We start from the raw sequence: 19,672 nt of genomic DNA, 5'->3' as shown, positions 1-19,672 counted from the left end.
GAAATGACTGTTGGCAAATAGTTCTTGTCAACATAATCTGGCTGTTTGACACGGAATTCAATAAAAATTGGTTTTCTCACAAGCTACAATAGATAAAGGATGGTTTTGACTTCTGCTTTATTTCAAACTACGATACCACTGACATCGAGGCATTTTAGAAGGAGTAGTAACTCAAAAAGGAAAACATAAATAAAACGCATTGAATCGGCAGTCAGCTAATCCAGTGAAAGATTCTCCTGTGTGCTTGAATTAAATGATGCAAATTTTGGAATTCGAAAACTAACCTAGATAGTGGTGTTGGGATCAGAACTGTGCTCTTTCAAAATACGATTTTAGTGTGCTAATTACAGTGCCGTCTTGCTCAGTAGTTAGTACCGATGTGGCGTTCAAAATAAAACGTAAGTCCTTTTCTTCTGGTGGTAGATTAGGTATAATTCTACCGTGTACCGACCTAATGACCAGTTCATTTACGCGATTTTCTACGATTGTCTAGAAAATTGTCGAGCTGATTCTCCATCTCTGCCATAACAAAAGATGAAGTACGCTAGTGCTAGTGCTGCAGTATGATCACGTAAGTGTGTTCTTCAAAACTGAATGTAGGAAATGAAACGCATAAGTGCTGCTGGAGCCATACGTTGTCTCACTTCTCGAACAACCACATGTCACTGAAAAATATCTGCTTATAAAAGCTGATAGCATGTGTCTCCAGCGGTTGTTCGTAATGAAACTTCTAATTAGCCTGGAAATAACGTTTTATTTGAAAAACGATTATTTATACTGAAATATAAATTACTAAGTTCATGTCTGAAAGTAAAGCGTTTGTATAATTCTTCCTCAAACTGAAAAATGCACGAGGGAAATTTCTTAGTGAATCTAAAGCTCTGTTGCTGTTTGTTCGCTTCTCGTGTAGTTAAATAACTTCAAAACAGTATTTTCAGAAGCACGAATATAACAGGATAACAGAATGCGTTACCTTAATGATACTGCGAATTGTTCTGAAGTTGTAAAAATGCTGATGTTCCTGAGACAATTGATCCCATTCAAATAAAGACAAAATCTGAACGCCAGCGTTTATTTTTTAAACGTCGACATCTATCGTGTTCATGGACACTCAACAACACACTGTTCCAAACATACACTTCGTAAACAGGCTGATCACACCACTTTGTTGACGTCACACGAGATTCCCACTAAGCACGGGAAAAACCTATGCGTTCTGTAGCGTGTCGTCGTCCATTTTGGACGAAATATGTAGGTGCGAAACTCATGACTATTTTGCGCCGCGAAAATCGCCAAGTGTATGCGAAAAATCAGACAGGGAAAGGTATCGTTTGACGTACATTTATGTTAACCGACATCAGTGGCGACATGAAAAGCAATTAGCTACAAAATTAAAATTAAAAGGAAACGCAAATTGTGAAGTGCTAATTTTCAGTGGACCTACCCACAGACAGGAAAACAACAAGTGAACTCCTAGATCACCATGCTTACTTACTCTACGGACTTATGTAACATTCCAGGACCCGCCCTCTGGACTGTTCTCGTTACGCTGCAAATTGCGCCACAGAGATGATACGTGTGTCAACAATGAACATTGAGATCAAACACCAAACACATTCTATCACGTGCACTGCTCACTGTGCTACGAACTAACAGACTCACTCCAGAGTAATTCGAAATACTGTGCGTCTGTAGCGTAAAACTGCTGCCAACTAGCGTAAGAAATGGTAATATACAAACCGGTACCAGCGAATAGTTGACGAAGAGGAATCTACAGCGAAATCATTGGAGTACAACCCCGTTTGGCCGACACAACCCCATTTGGCCGACACTGTTGTCTTGTTGAGGCTGCATACTTTCACGTAATGCCTTAGAGAAACCACTAAAAACCGTATATAGGGGTTGCTTTAAATATCTTGAAGGAAATATGTATATATATATATATATATATATATATATATATATATATATGTGTGTGTGTGTGTGTGTGTGTGTGTGTGTGTGTGTGTGTGTGTGTTTGTAGTTGTTTCACCCCCTTCCAACCCCTCTCTTCGTTAACCACTATCCTACAATCACGTGACTGCAAGTTGTCAGGTTGACGAATGGGAACAAAATCCAGCTGCATCCCACAAACATGTGAACATCTCTCGCGGGGCCGTACCTTTTGTAGATATGGATTTAGATATCTTTTCACTGAAGGCTTGGAAACCTTAACTTATGGTTATCTCGAATTGATGATAATTCCTTATTCTAGTCTTATTACTTTAATTAATAAAGAATTTATTTAGCATAATAAAATAATGTAAAACGATTGTTAGTTAAAATAGGCGCTATAATTTATTAAGCTGGAAGCCAGAGATAAATGCCGCGATTTATAGATTTGTAATAAAAACCATGACTAACAAACAATAATTACACATTATGAACCATGGACCTTGCCGTTGGTGGGGAGGCTTGCGTGTCTCAGCGATACAGATGGCCGTACCGTAGGTGCAACCGCAATGGAGGGGTATCTGTTGAGAGGCCAGACAAACGTGTGGTTCCTGAAGAGGGGCAGCAGCGTTTTCAGTAGTTGCAGGGGCAACAGTCTGGATAATTGACTGATCTGGCCTTGCAACACTAACCAAAACGGCCTTGCTGTGCTGGTGCTGCGAATGGCTGAAAGCAAGGGGAAACTACAGCTGTAATTTTTTCTGAGGGCATGCAGCTTTACTGTATGGTTAAATGATGATGGCGTCTTCTTGGGTAAAATACTCCGGAGGTAAAATAGTCGCCCATTCAGATCTCCGGGCGGGGACTACTCAAGAGGACGTCGTTATCAGGAGAAAGAAAACTGGCGTTCTACGGATCGGAGCGTGGAATGTCAGATCCCTTAATCGGGCAGGTAGGTTAGAAAATTTAAAACGGGAAATGGATAAGTTGAAGTTAGATATAGTGGGAATTAGTGAAGTTCGGTGGCAGGAGGAACAAGACTTTTGGTCAGGTGAATACAGGGTTATAAATACAAAATCAAATAGGGGTAAAGCAGGTGTAGGTTTAAAAATGAATAAAAAAATAGGAGTACGGGTAAGCTACTGCAAACAGCATAGTGAACGCATTATTGTGGCCAAGATAGACACGAATCCCACGCCTACTACAGTAGTACAAGTTTATATGCCAACTAGCTCTGCAGATGAAGAAGAAATTGATGGAATGTATGATGAAGTAAAAGAAATTATTCAGGTTGTGAAGGGAGACGAAAATTTAATAGTCATGGGTGACTGGAATTCCTCAGTAGGAAAAGGGAGAGAAGGAAACATAGTAGGTGAATATGGATTGGGGGTAAGAAATAAAAGAGGAAGCCGCCTGGTAGAATTTTGCACAGAGCATAACTTCATCATAGCTAACACTTGGTTCAAGAATCATAAAAGAAGGTTGTATACATGGAAGAATCCTGGAGATACTAGAAGGTATCAGACAGATTATATAATAATAAGACAGAGATTTAGGAACCAGGTTTTAAATTGGAAGACATGACCAGGGGCAGATGTGTACTTTGACCGTAATCTATTTGTTATGAACTGTAGATTAAAACTGATGAAACTGCAAAAAGGTGGGAATTTAAGGAAGTGGGACCTGGATAAACTGAAAGAACCAGAGGTTGTACAGAGTTTCAGGGAGAGCAGAAGGGAACAATTGACAGGAATGGGGGAAAGAAATACAGTAGAAGGAGAATGGGTAGCTCTGAGGGATGAAGCAGTGAAGGCAGCAGAGGATCAAGTAGGTAAAAAGACGAGGGCTAGTAGAAATCCTTGGGTAACAGAAGAAATATTGAATTTAATTAATGAAAGGAGAAGATATAAAAACGCAGGAAATGAAGCAGGCAAAAGGGAATACAAACGCCTCAAAAATGAGATCGACAGGAAGTGCAAAATAGCTAAACAGGGATGGCTAGAGGACAAATGTAAGGATGTGGAGGCTTATCTCACTAGGGGTCAGATAGATACTGCCTACAGGAAAATTAAAGAGACCTTTGGAGAAAAGAGAGCCACATGTACGAATATCAAGAGCTCAGATGGAAACCCAGTTCTAAGCAAAGAAGGGAAAGCAGAATGGTGGAAGGAGTATATAGAGGGTCTATACAAGGGCGATGTACTTGAGGACAATATTATGGAAATGGAAGAGGATGTAGATGAAGATGAAACGGGAGATACGATACTGCGTGAACAGTTTGACAGAGCACTGAAAGACCTGAGTGGAAACAAGGCCCCAGGAGTAGACAACATCCCATTGGAACTACTGACGGCCTTGGGAGAACCAGTCATGACAAAACTACCAGCTGGTGAGCAAGATGTATGAGACAGGCGAAATACCCTCAGACTTCAAGAAGAATATAATAATTCCAATCCCACTCTTAGAAAATAGATTAAGGAAAGACGAACCTTCGTTTCTAGCATTCGTAGACTTAGAGAAAGCTTTTGACAATGCTGACTGGAGTACTCTCTTTCAAATTCTAAAGGTGGCAGGGGAAAATACAGGGTGCGAAAGGCTATTTACAATTTGTACAGAAACCAGATGGCAGTTATAAGAGTCGAGGGGCTTGAAAGGGAAGCAGCGGTTGGGAGGGGAGTGAAACAGGGTTGTAGCCTCTCCCCGATGTTATTCAATCTGTATATTGAGCAAGCAGTAAAGGAAACAAAAGAAAAACTCGGAGTAGGTATTAAAGTCCATGGAGAAGAAGTAAAAACGTCGAGGTTCGCCGATGACATTGTAATTCTGTCAGAAACAGCAAAGGACTTGGAAGAGCAGTTGAACGGAATGGACAGTGTCTTGAAAGGAGGATATAAGATGAACATCAACAAAAGCAAAACGAGGATAATGGAATGTAGTCGAATTAAGACGGGTGATGCTGACGGAATTAAATTAGGAAATGAGACAATTAAAGTAGTAAAGGAGTTTTGCTATTTGGGGAGCAAAATAACTGATTATGGTCGAAGTAGAGAGGATATAAAATGTAGACTGGCAATGGCAGGGAAAGCGTTTCTGAAGAAGAGAAATTTGTTAACATCGAGTATAGATTTAAGTGTCAGGAAGTCGTTTTTGAAAGTATTTGTATGGAGTGTAGCCATATATGGAAGTGAAACATGGACGATAAATAGTTTGGACAGGAAGAGAATAGAAGCTTTTGATATGTGGTGCTGCAGAAGAATGCTGAAGATTAGATGGCTAGATCACATAACTAATGAGGAGGTATTGAATAGGATTGGGGAGAAGAGAAATTTTTGGCACAACTTGACTGGAAGAAGGGATCGGTTGGTAGGACATGTTCTGAGGTATCAAGGGATCACCAATTTAGTGTTGGAGAGCAGCGTGGAGGGTAAAAATCGTAGAGGGAGACCAAGAGATGAATACACTAAGCAGATTCAGAAGGATGTAGGTTACAGTAGGTACTGGGGGATGAAGAAGCTTGCACAGGATAGAGTAGCATGGAGAGGTGCATCAAACCAGTCTCAGGACTGAAGACAGCAACAACAACATCATAAAGGCGAGACATACACTCCTGGAAATGGAAAAAAGAACACATTGACACCGGTGTGTCAGACCCACCATACTTGCTCCGGACACTGCGAGAGGGCTGTACAAGCAATGATCATACGCACGGCACAGCGGACACACCAGGAACCGCGGTGTTGGCCGTCGAATGGCGCTAGCTGCGCAGCATTTGTGCACCGCCGCCGTCAGTGTCAGCCAGTTTGCCGTGGCATACGGAGCTCCATCGCAGTCTTTAACACTGGTAGCATGCCGCGACAGCGTGGACGTGAACCGTATGTGCAGTTGACGGACTTTGAGCGAGGGCGTATAGTGGGCATGCGGGAGGCCGGGTGGACGTACCGCCGAATTGCTCAACACGTGGGGCGTGAGGTCTCCACAGTACATCGATGTTGTCGCCAGTGGTCGGCGGAAGGTGCACGTGCCCGTCGACCTGGGACCGGACCGCAGCGACGCACGGATGCACGCCAAGACCGTAGGATCCTACGCAGTGCCGTAGGGGACCGCACCGCCACTTCCCAGCAAATTAGGGACACTGTTGCTCCTGGGCTATCGGCGAGGACCATTCGCAACCGTCTCCATGAAGCTGGGCTACGGTCCCGCACACCGTTAGGCCGTCTTCCGCTCACGCCCCAACATCGTGCAGCCCGCCTCCAGTGGTGTCGCGACAGGCGTGAATGGGGGGACGAATGGAGACGTGTCGTCTTCAGCGATGAGAGTCGCTTCTGCCTTGGTGCCAATGATGGTCGTATGCGTGTTTGGCGCCGTGCAGGTGAGCGCCACAATCAGGACTGCATACGACCGAGGCACACAGGGCCAACACCCGGCATCATGGTGTGGGGAGCGATCTCCTACACTGGCCGTACACCACTGGTGATCGTCGAGGGGACACTGAATAATGCACGGTACATCCAAAGCGTCATCGAACCCATCGTTCTACCATTCCTAGACCGGCAAGGGAACTTGCTGTTCCAACAGGACAATGCACGTCCGCATGTATCCCGTGCCACCCAACGTGCTCTAGAAGGTGTAAGTCAACTACCCTGGCCAGCAAGATCTCCGGGTCTGTCCCCCATTGAGCATGTTTGGGACTGGATGAAGCGTCGTATCACGCGGTCTGCACGTCCAGCACGAACGCTGGTCCAACTGAGGCGCCAGGTGGAAATGGCATGGCAAGCCGTTCCACAGGACTACATCCAGCATCTCTACGATCGTCTCCATGGGAGAATAGCAGCCTGCATTGCTGCGAAAGGTGGATATACACTGTACTAGTGCCGACATTGTGCATGCTCTGTTGCCTGTGTCTATGTGCCTGTGGTTCTGTCAGTGTGATCATGTGATGTATCTGACCCCAGGAACGTGTCAATAAAGTTTCCCCTTCCTGAGACAATGAATTTACGGTGTTCTTATTTCAATTTCCAGGAGTGTATGTCTGAGCTCATTAGCCATATCCAAACTGAGACCTGAGCTGGCTCTGTTACTAGCCATGGTGAAGAGGGTATGATGAAGAAGAAACGCCTCCCTATTATTTTTATTTATTCCAACTGACCCGGCTGGTAATGCGTCCAAGGTCCTCTCGTCAGAGATACGCTGAAGAGTACAATGCAATGTGAGGCGCATGGGTACAGGCGATCGCCAATACTGCTCACAGGGCGGATTTATCAGCGTTCTCTAATGAGATTCGTATACAGAGAACGCTGCATTTCTTCCAGTAATCACAGTTGGCAGAAATAAAGGAGTTTGGTATTCAAACTGTGATGCTACCTGTCGTCATAAATGGATCGAATTTAACCGCTGAATTACTACGATCTGGAAGGTATCAGGAAACCGCCACAATATCTTCCTTTAGTACACATAGTTCTCACGTAACCTGTCATGATGGCTTCCTGCTGTGTAAGCTTTTGCGGAGGTAAATAGTCCCCCTTTTGTATCTCCGGCTGGGAATACTTCACAACAGCTGTCAGACAGAAGAGAAAATTAGGGTGCATACGTGTAATAACAGAACGCCAAGGCAGCGTGGGGTACTAGAAAATCTAATGGTGAGAATACAAAGGATGAAAGTATATCGCCTTCGAGATGCGATGGCCATTAGAGATGGATGTTTGAAGGACACAGATTTTGGGTTGGATAGTGGTAGAGCAGGAGTAGAATTAATACTGCATAGGGTAACTGGTAATAAGGAAAGAAGTATCGACAGCAAACAGAAGAAGAGCACTGATCTGCCGATGTGGATGACAGTGAATTCGAAGAAGTGTGTGATAATGTTATTGATATCTTAAGATATTTAAAAGGGGATGAGAATTCAATCATAATGGCAGATTGGAATGCACTAGTAGCTGAAGATAGGGACACCACTTTGCTGATGTAGGCGGATTTCTTCACAGAATCCGAGCAGGCGTGCCGCAGGCAGTGCGCACAAAATAGCCCACGCCAGTGTGGAATAAAGGAATCACTGAAACCACAGGGGACCTATGCGTTCCCATCAGGTCTGTCCTGTTCATCCAAGTGGCTCCCTGCAGCGCTTGCTAGGCACAGGGTGAATCATAAACGAAAGGATGGTCAATTCATGAGTTAACATTGCCACATCTTTGTGGATGTTAAACTTGTGGACTCTTCGGACCATATTTGAAGAAGTGCCACCACGTCTTTCTGTCACCAATACTCGGGGGCTGTTGAACCGTCTATGATTAGTCAGTACCTAAAAAAGTAGAGTTGGTTTCAGGCCATCTTCCTCCCAAGAAAACGATGTGTGTGTCTGCTCGCATTGGCCTGAGCTGCAACATTTTTGACACTGAGAGACTGCACCAAATTGTTAACATTTTGTTCAAACTTACAGAATTCAGAGAATGGCTAGTGGACAAATAAACTTTTTGGAGGAGAGAGGGATAGGTTTGTTTCGCATCATCCCTTTCGGAGCTCGTCTAACTACCTTGCGTATTAGCAAATAGTTTTGTTGGCTTTTCAGCACGAAGCTCTAAGGTGCATCATTTTCGGTCACTCTCCATGGCAACCTTCGGCGGACTCTTGGACAGCCAGGACTTTTTGGCTGGCTCTTATGAGTCACTTCGACTGCAAATGACTGTTTGGCCTCTGCAACTACTCAGGTTGAAGTCCAGCTTCTTGTACCGCAGCATGAGGTAAGTTCACGAGGTCAATTTGATTTCTAGTTGATATTGTCAAACCAGTGTTAGGCACATTGTTTTAAATTGAGGGAATCTTGTTTCGAATTACATTGTGCTCAATGGCCCGCTCATAACCCATTTAGTGCGGTTCCTGCATGTGTTTTGTAGTAACTCACAATGACCGATACACTCATCCTGTTTAATTCGGAATCGTGTGCTTAATCAAATTCCCTTCCAAAATTTAGAACATTTTTCTAGCAGTATAATACACACACAAAATAATGAGTACAGTACCTTACATCCTTCTTCCCAGTAATTCTGCATAGACTGAGTCTTTTTCTGCCAATTCACAAGTGGTGGATGGGTGGGGAAGTGGTGGAAGGGAGGAGAAGTAAATGAAAGGGAGGGGTGAATTGGGGGAGGGTATGGAAGTGGGGGAGGGGGAGGAGTGGGTGTGGTGACATCAACAATGCGATGTTGCCACATCTACCCTATACAGAGAGGAGGAAGTGGGGCCGCCCCAGGGACAGTCGCCATCTTGAATGAATTTGGCAACAGTGCAGACTTCAGATTTATTCCCCTACTTTTTATTATACTAAGTGGACCGATGTGAAAAACCATCAGCTTTTACTATCAAAACTGGATGAAGTCAAAGCCTATGCTACATGTTTTGTCACTCTGAAGCATGCCCTTCTTCATTCAGATGCGAAAGGCAAGTGTTCGTTCATGTGCTTTGAAATGCGCCTTCTTTGACCCATAAGAAAGTTGGTGTAAACTGGTTCCACGCAGAATAACCCAGTGTATGTGCACTGGAAGTCGAGTGGCATAAAGCATACGATGTTTACACATCATGCCCATGAACCCTACAGAATTGATCGTTTCATCGAAAAAGAAATGCTCAATTAATCACTGGCTTGATAAGATAGCCCAGACACTTTTAGACCGCAGTTGTCTCTTTCATGAGAAGCCACTGGGCATTCAGTAGCTCAAAACCGCATATTATATATTGAGCAGGCTAGTATCACGCATATACGGCTCTAGTCAGAGTACAAGACATTGTGTAGGAATCCTTGCCCTTTCCTCTGCATTACTCAAACGGCCAACTCTTCCTGTGCCGGCCGCTGTGGCCGAGTGGCTCTAGCCGCTTCAGTCTGGTAACGCGCGACCGCTACGGTCGCAGGTTCGAATCCTGCCTCGGGCATGGATGTGTGTGTCGTCCTTAGGTTAGTTAGGTTTCAGTAGTTCTAAGTTCTTGGGTACTGATGACCTCAGATGTTAAGTCCCATAATGCTCAGAGCCATTTTTGTCCTGTATTACTATGTACTTCATCCTCTTTGTATCAAGTGTCAAACTTTTTCTGGTTTGCCTGTATTTTACCCATCTTATGTATCACGTTTTGTGAACACTGAATAAATTCTCAACTGCCAAGATCGCTAAAATCATTTCTCTGTTGCCATATTCCGATCTATGTTTACATCATTACATAATCTCCTATGATGTAAACATAGATCCGAAGGTGGCAACAGAGAATTGCCGAAACCGGTCATCTACAAGAATAAAAGATTTTAGTGGTCTTGGCAGTTGAGAATTTATTCAGTGTTCATAATGCTACAGATCGGCCCCACGTTCACGATGTCAGTAGTGTATTACGTTTTAGTTGCTAGATTCCTGAATTCTGATAGGAAACTGCTCGGCAAAAATGAGTACACCCTTTTAGAGGTTTCCAATTCACTCACAATTTATTGTTGCAAAAGTGAATACATGAACGTTTACAGATCAATAGCATAAGCGGTTCTGAGGTTTTAGCTATCGACGCGTGCTGAAACGCCCATATTGGTGATAAGGAAGGTGTAGCCTTCACAGGTGGCAATGCAGAGGTTGACTCTGGCATCCAGTCGAACGGATAGATGGCGAATATTGTCCAGGGATACCCTGTACCATGCCTACTCGACCTGTTCACGTAGTTCTATGAGTCACATGACTCACTTCTCGTCACATCTCATCCCACTGGTCAGCATCCACACAATAAAGCCTGGGTGGGGCCAGCACGTCTAGTAAGTAGGCTATTTAGGTTTTCTTATTGGTAACGCCACGTAGCGCTCTGTATGAAAATCACTGGCTGTGCTGTGTGCAGTCTGTGGCTAGTTTGCATTGTTGTCTGCCATTGTAGTGTTGGGCAGTGGCAGTTGGATGTGAACGGCGCGTAGCGTTGCGTAGTTGGAGGCGAGCCGCCAGCAGTGGTGGATGTGGGGAAGTGAGATGGCGTATTTTTGAGAATGGATAATCTGGAGGTGTGTCCATCAGAAACAGTACATTTGTAAGAATGGATGTCATGAACTGCTATATATATTATTATTAAGGTAAATACATTGTTTGTTCTCTATTAAAATCTTTCATTTGCTAACTATGCCTATCAGTAGTTAGTGCCTTCCGTAGTTTGAATCTTTTATTTAGCTGGCAGTAGTGGCGCTCGCTGTGTTGCAGTAGTTCGAGTAACGAAGATTTTTGTGAGGTAAGTGATTTGTGAAACGTATAGGTTAATTTAGTCAGGGCCATGCTCTTGTAGGGATTACTGAAAGATTGCGTTGCGCTAAAAAAATATTGTGTCAGTTTAAGCACAGTCATGTACAATTTTTTTAAGGGGACGTTTCATATGTCGTCTCTTAGCCGAGGATACCTCACTGGAATCTTCTGATTTTTTCTTGTAGTTTGTGTAATTAGTGCAGCCTTTGTTTATTGCTAGCGCGTAATTGTAGAGAGAATTTCCCTTCTAGTTGTAGTTTTTCATTCTTGTACAGTAAAACAGTTGTGGCATGCATGTAGATTTGCACCAAGTATTTCGCAGCTGCGTTTGAAATTAACGAAATATTATTTTCAATGCTATGTTAATGTGTTTTCTTATTTTGCTCTTCAAATTGTGGTTTTCTGTGTTGTCGTGTGAAATATTATGACAATAATGGCGTGTGAAAAACGTAATACTAGGCTCCAAAGTAAACTGAGAAATGACAGTGAAGACGAAAGCAGTTAGCGCCGCCGAGTAATGAATTAACTAATGTTCAAAGTAATAATTTGGTAATTGCGCATAGGGAAATGGAGCGGGCTGCAAATAATGGTGTAGGCAGTGAAACAATTAGTGAACAGGGAAGCATTATCGATCGATCGGTCGGCAACAGCTCGCCTCAGGAATCCGAAATTCTAATACACAATCTTGCAAATACTGTAGATTCAGGTTTTGAGTCCTCAAATAAGTCAAGACACATTTTCTGCTAGTCAGAATGTGAATGTTGCCGGTGCAAATGCACTGCTGAGAAGCATAGAGGAACAGATTCCAGACACTAATACATTATTATTGCAATTAATGCAACAAATGAAACAAAATCAGAGACAAACACATCAACAGTTAGACACAATGGAACAAAATCAGAGACAAACACAGCAAAAGCTTCAAAAGTTAGACACAATGGAACAAAAGCTTCAAAAGTTAGACTCAGTGGAACATATGCTTGAGCAAACAAGTGAAGATTTAACTACTGAGTTACATAAAATCGAATCGAAATGTCAAAAAGTCTGTAATGACGTAAAAACACAAATTTGTGAGCATTTCCAACCTATTTTTTCGCGGCATGAAAATACATTACAGATTCACGAATTAGCCATAAAAGAACTGCAAACTATTGTTCATGAAAATCATGACACCTTGCAAGCTAAAATTGACTACGTTGCATCTACTGATTCGGTTACGCGCCTTGCAAAAACTCAGGAAAACTTAAAGGACACAGTAGATACGATTTCAACACAAATGGACACTCTGAAATTTGGTTCAGAAAAACACACTGAGGAAATAAGTACACTATTGGAGAAAGTAGCCGAACTTTCGGATCAGTTCACTAACTTATCTGCAAAGGTAGATGATGATCTGAATGACACAAGACCTGTAGCCATCACTGACACGATAGAGTATGAACAAATTAAGAAATTCAAACAAAATCAGAATCAAATTAATACGCAACACAAAAGAGAAATCCGGGAAGTACAAGATCAGTTGGCACAAGTAATACAAAAATTACATATTTCAGAGGACACTCGCGCTCCAGCACAGGAAGAGGGACTTAGAAATACGGAAAAGCCGCAAAATAATAACACAAGGCATTTCGGAAATGATGAAAGAAATTGGAAAGGTGCACCGAATTTTGAGATGGAACCGCCGACACGACGTAACAATGACTGATATGCGACTCGCCGACACGATGATTTTGACTATAAGCTGTTCATTACTACACGTAAATTCAAAACATTTAAGAATTCTGGCAACGGCATTCATCCACAAGCGTGGCTCCATCAATTCTCTCATTGTTTTCCTCCCAACTGGTCATTAGAGCACAAATTAGAATTTATGTGTGGCTACTTAGAGAATGAATCAGCTGAAAGAATGCAATCGGTCATTCACGACTGTCACAGTGAAGGAGAATTTTATCATGCCTTCCTCTCAGCATATTGGTCTCAAGCTACACAAGACTGAGTAAAATATAGCATCATAATGATGAAACATTTCGAACAATCTGAATTTTCCAATCTTGTGAAATATTTTGAAGACATGTTGCACAAGAATCAGTACCTGTGAAACCCATACAGCCCCTCAGAACTCATCCACATTTGCTTAATCAAATTGCCTGAACATTTACGACATATTATTTTGGCTGGACGTTGCAAAGACGACATTGAAGCTTTTCAGGGACTCTTACAAGAATTAGAAATTGACACTGACAATTGCGGAATGCGAAAACAGGAACACAACAATTACAGGTCACATCCGTCGCAATTCCGCGATGTCAGAAATAATAAATGGACACGACAAGGCTATTCTTACAATGTAAATCATGACCAAAACAGACACCACCCGTATGACAACTGTTGGCAGAGTAGTAATAATTACAGAGAAAGATCGCATTTCCATAGTAATGAATGTGACAGAGACAACCATAGAAACAGACAATATGACAACCAGAACTATTATTATCACGGGAGACAGAATAACTACAGACGCAACGGTCCACCGTGCAGTGATAATTCAGGGAGAAATCCTCCACCACTTAACCGACAAGAAAGAAACTACAGGAACTACCGACATGACAACAGACGATATAATCATAACGACAGACTTGAATTTTATCAGAACTGGCGGGATTCAAACATGGCTGGGCTCTCTCGACAAGGTGAATTTGTAGAAATTAGCTCTCACAATTCCAATAATGACGCGCGCCAACAAAGAGACAGACAATGACTCGCACCGCAGGCAGCCATGTGCGCCGGCTGGGCTTCAGAAAAATAACATAGACGCTAACCTTGAGAATAATTTTAGCATTCCTTACCGACGTATACAACATGATAATTACTTGGAAGTTGAAACTCCGCGCACTAGAAAGGGTAAAGGACTGCACCACATTTCATATGTAAAACCGTTTATTGAGAGATAATCTGCTTTTTAAGTTAGTCTTTGCTATAAAATTTTTCACTTTGCATTACTAGTATGCTTTGTCAGACTTAGAATCTGTTAACATGCAACTATGTTTTAAAATAAACTATCCAGTCTAGAATCTAGGGAACATATTTAGACAGTAATTACGAATGGATTGTTATAGTGAACAGATGACATAGTGTTATTGTGTGTGTACATTCTTGCTTGTTAGTTGCACGATTACGTAACGACTATAAGACTTACATACATAGAGGATATACAGGTACTGCTAATGAGATTTTAATACAACATTTTGGTTTACTTGAAAATACATTCTTTATTTGAAGTACTTTCTGTGAGATTAAATATGACTTAGCATTTGGTTTCTTTGACAGCTACACGATTATATCACGACGCTACTAATGTGTGACACAATTCACATTGTTGCTTTTGCAGTGTATCTGTTTTTCTGAATTCTTCTGGAAAGTAAAACACGTTTTAGTAGTAACTTTTGTGGTATAGCTACAATTAGACAGCCTTTTTCGTAGCACAACAATACGTTACATTATAGTACTTTCTTGATCATGGTAAGGTACGTAATAACTACGATATCTATATGCAAAGCATTTCACTTTAGTTTATGATGAGGTAAGTACACTTATTTCAGCAGAACTTTGCTTACAGAGGACGATAACTACGACACTTCCACAGAGATTATCTTACAACAAGACGCACAGTTTAGTGCTATAGTACACGTATTTGAGTGATTAATTTTGTACTTAAAACATTTATTTTTAAAGATTTTTGAATTACAAAGATACAAAGGTTTTCCGTGATACATTTCATCCCATTGCTGTAATCTGTAACACCTGAGGGTATAATTACATTAATCCTCAGGGGGGTACACGCTTACTTTGTGTACCATGTGTTTGGCAAGCACAAGGAGCCCTAGCTAATATGGTATTTGCTTATACAACTTTTCATATCAGTTCCATATTTCTCTAACACTGAATTACACAGCTATCTGATTATTTGACAGAGAAACAAACATTCTTTTTACTACATCAGTGACACATGTTTACATAATTACACAGTTGGATAACTACACACTTATGAAATTGTATTTTGTCTGCACTGTGTGAACTGTTCATATTTTTTTGGAACCATTGTGATACTATGAGAGCTTTGAATGTCATATTTGGTAAGGGAGCATGATTTTTAAAGTACGTTTGAGGTAGATGACACTATTGAAATGAGCAGAGAATTTTTTGGGTATTAAAATTATTGCAGAAAGCTACGACGTTTTTGAGATTTGACTGAGGAGTTATGATGTTATTATTACGACGACGATGTGTATTATGCTGTTGAGGTATGTTTATGAGAATAGTGGTTAGGGACTCTGACTTGTGAAAAAGGATGTTGGAAACCAAGAATCGTACTTCAAGAGTTATGAAATGTGTGTAAATGCGAGAATGTATCACAACACCAGCGAAAATTTTTTGGACACTGTTATATTTACAGGATTTTGTTTCTACACATTTGTAACGCAAATTCTCGACCTGTGAAATTTTTATATGAGACTGTCAATGTAGCGGAAACTGCTGTCGTAAATATTTCAGTAAGAAAGGTAAGTGCCCTTGACGTAATGCGTTTTGGGCGCCCAGCTGAGAGATAGTCGTCTGACAAAAGAAAGCCATTAGGAGGAGAAAAAAAAAAGAGGTCATTATCCTCGCTATTGACATTTCCTTGTCGAAAGCATCGCAAATACGACACGCTCAAACTTGAAAACATATGATTACACTGTGGAGCTCTTAATTTACGATATTTACTAAAATGCCTCATGAAATGATGAGAAACGTTTTACATCTATTGTCTTTCTAGTTGAGAGATTCTTTTTGCCTTTGGAGACGCCATTTGCCTAGTGAATGACGTTTCATATGTTGCTTTATATATATTTGCTCATTTCATTTAATATATAGTTTCTAGCTGCACTGCAGCATTGGTTATAATAAAATGTAATAGATGTACAAAAATATCACTATTTTCTGTCTACAGATCCAGTAAAGAATAATTTTATGATGTAATTTCGTAGAAAAGAGACCACAAATAGACATTTCCCTTCACAGGAATTGCAAAAATAATTTGTTACCGGTTTGGTAACTTGTCTGCTAGAGTAAGTCAAGGTGATGCATCACTCTAGTGTTAAGATGTGACATAGGTATTAAACATGGCCATTTTTACTGTAATATTTTTTTCTGCTTGAGCTTTGTCATGTTTAGATACAGGTCATAGCATTTGCTGCTGTTGTTTGCCAGGCATAATGTTACTGAATTTGACTTTATATTACTGTGTTAAGCCAGTTTTACTACGGATTTATTTTGATTGTTTGCTGCACATTGCCTTATATTAGTTGTAATATTGCATTTGCTTTGCTAATTTATGCTGCTTGCTTTGCCAATTTGCATTTTTTTATCACTGCTGTTTGTCTTAATTGTTTTGCACTGCTGCAATACCTCGTACCTTAGTTTAGCATCTGAGCTCAGTAGATTTAAGTTAGCTTAAGATAGGGTAGGCTATATAAGAGAACGAGTTGTGGTGAATGGAAAGAAACGCATTGAGAAGCTATAAGAAAATGGTTTGGCCAAAAAAGTGTTTTGAAAGAGGATATGACCCAAAAAGTAGGGTTTAGGGACAACAGGTTTCGGTAGGATTTTCTTGGAAATAAATGATGAGGTAAGATAATGGAAAATAAATGATGAGGTAAGAAATATGTGAACATATAAATACAAAAAACATGCTTGGATAGGATTTTTTTGGTGGAAACAAATGTTGAAATAAGACGAAAGATCTATGGAATGAAGTTTTGGGTTGGACTGCAGTACCAAATGTTACACTGAAAACAAACCTTGTCCTGTATTTTTGTGTTATTACACTATGTGAATTTGTGTTTTTCCTGTCTGTATGTGTTTAGCTAATAAGATTTATGTTGTAGAATTTTTCTGATAATATTGCGAGGTGCTGGGGCTAGCAGTGTATTTAACACTAAATTCTTTGGGAATTTTCATATATAAAGGATGCCCTAAGCCCCCCAACTTTTGTTGTTGCACATGGATTAAAAAAGAGACGCGAACTGACTGTAATCGACCCTGCAAGTGGAGTAGAAAAGAATTTGGCACCTGCAATAATTTAATTTGATAAATAAGTTAAATAAAGGAAAGTTTCATTAACATAGTGAGAAATGATAGGGTTGCTCTACCGATTAACAGAATGAAAGTTCTGTCCAAAATAACAATATGATTTATTATAACTCAAAATAATAAACAAAAACATATGAAACATTTTACAATGCATCAAATTGGCTCAAATTCTATACTCAAATAAATGCTGTGAAGGTGAAGTTGTCCCTAAACTAGATTGTGACATTTATGACGAAGTGGTATGTGGAGCCAATTCCTTGCAACTCAAATCTTAAGAGACACACACAGCCAACCCAACATTAATTGCTGCTACAGTAGTGAGAATTCAGACAATGAACACCCAAGACAGAACAAAGTTAGAAAAAGACGAACAGGTGCGCTCTGCTTAACTCTGATTATCACCTAGGAAAATCCCTATCTGCTGGTGCTGCGGACATACATTACCAAACTGTCTTCTTAACTGCAAGAACACGATCTGGCGTACCGGAGGCGATGGCTGGTTGCTTTGACGTCCTGTCGTGGTGATGATAATGTCACGAGTATAGCCCGAAACTAATTATCCTGGTCTGGTTGTTCCAGACTAAAGACTTCCTAGCAATACAAATGCGCCTCTGAGGGAGACGAAGAAGGCTCGCCACACAATCACTGACGGTACAGCGATTGATTTTAAAAAGCAAAGTCACACTGTAACTCCGATACAGTCAACTTTAGCCAAAACTGCTCAAGACAGACAACATAGGCCGCTTGTACGCAGAACGCTCAATTGCGAACTGTACTCGGGAAGCTATGTTGAAACCGAAACTTCAGCAGCTTTGTCAAACAGTTACAATTAAATAAAAGTATATTAGACAGCCAACGGAAGGTAGGCTGTCCAGAGCAGCGAGAGCTCAGTCTTGTAACCTACTCCGACCGAAAGGCGACAGCCGACCCCCCACGAGAGCACCCGTACAAACCGAACACAGAACATTCCCGCCTCCACGACAGTGGCCGTGGTTAAATGTTCCAATCAGCAACTCGAAAACCGGCGGAAAATTCCACTCTATTGCCGGAGCACTACCATTCCACCAATGGAGATTCTTGGCCCCAATTTCTGCGTCGATTATGCTACGTCACGGAGCTATACCCTGAGCAAGCCAATCACAGTCACTATACGGCAGAAAACGCGGGAATTTGCGCGCCAAGGCTGCTTGGGAACACAAGTCATTCCCACGCCTCGCTGGTAGCCCGCCAGAAAGTGTTTTTGCTAAGTTTCTGCGAAGTAACGGAACCTCTAGGCCAGCCGCTACTTCAGGCCCCACCGGGCGTGTCTTTTGACAATGTCGGCGTCTGGAAAGCATTCACTCAACTCCCTCACACCTGTCGGCTTACCCTTTCAAGATCAGCAGTGCCCACCTGTCACTGGACCACCTAGGTGACGAGAGACACTGCGTGGGAAGTCCGCGTGTGAAGGAATAGCAACTTTTCACCGCATGCAATTAGAGAGGAAAATCGTAAGATAGAAATATGAGAGGGGGCTCATGCCACCTCTCATAGACCCTACGCCATTTTAGATTGTAATTGGTGAGCGGTTGGCTCACTTAGGAGCAAGGTAGTGAGTCAATTGACCAAGAACAATCTTACAAACTGATTCCACATGCCGCACTCTATAAAAAAAATCACTGCAACTGAAAAATGCAGCTCATAGAGGGAGGATTATTTATGATGTAGCCAACTTCACCTTCTTAACAGGGAACTCTAACACTCACATCACACATCCATACCCAGGGAGCCCCTTCCAAACACCGATTCACACAGACATTCACTCTCTAAATATGGCCTGGGCATGTGAGCCAAATATGGAGCAATTTATTCTTTACAATCAGAGTTGGAGTGCTCCGCAATTAAATGCCCAAGATGTTACAACAATTTGAATCATTATACTAACCTGAACTCACTCACACATGATACTATTTAAGTTAATAATCTCTTTGTGAGCTTTCAGAATCTAATTACAACCTCCGATTCATTCTGTCTCCATGCAGCAAGAATAACCTTTACAAAATGTTCCCTGAACTGATGGTCCATTCACAATGACAGTGGTGGTATCTGCTTCAGTTTACGGGGACTTCAGGGACACTGTTTGCATACACACAACAATAAATACAAAATACAAACAAAAAACATGGTGTGGAGAACAATACAGTAATTTGTAATTTGTGTGCCCTACTCTATCACTTACATAAGAATTACCATGTAAAACACAAACACATACAAGGTATAACATACATTACAAAAACAAAACTAGAGAAAGAAATTTTAAGAAAAAAAAAACAAGGTTCACGGGGTGTCAAGTTGTGCTTGCGCATTGCACAATGTTCACGACTGTGCTG

This window comes from Schistocerca serialis, chromosome 4 (genome assembly GCF_023864345.2).
Source record: "Schistocerca serialis cubense isolate TAMUIC-IGC-003099 chromosome 4, iqSchSeri2.2, whole genome shotgun sequence".
Lineage (NCBI taxonomy): Eukaryota > Metazoa > Arthropoda > Insecta > Orthoptera > Acrididae > Schistocerca > Schistocerca serialis.
This window is presented reverse-complemented; position numbering follows the sequence as displayed.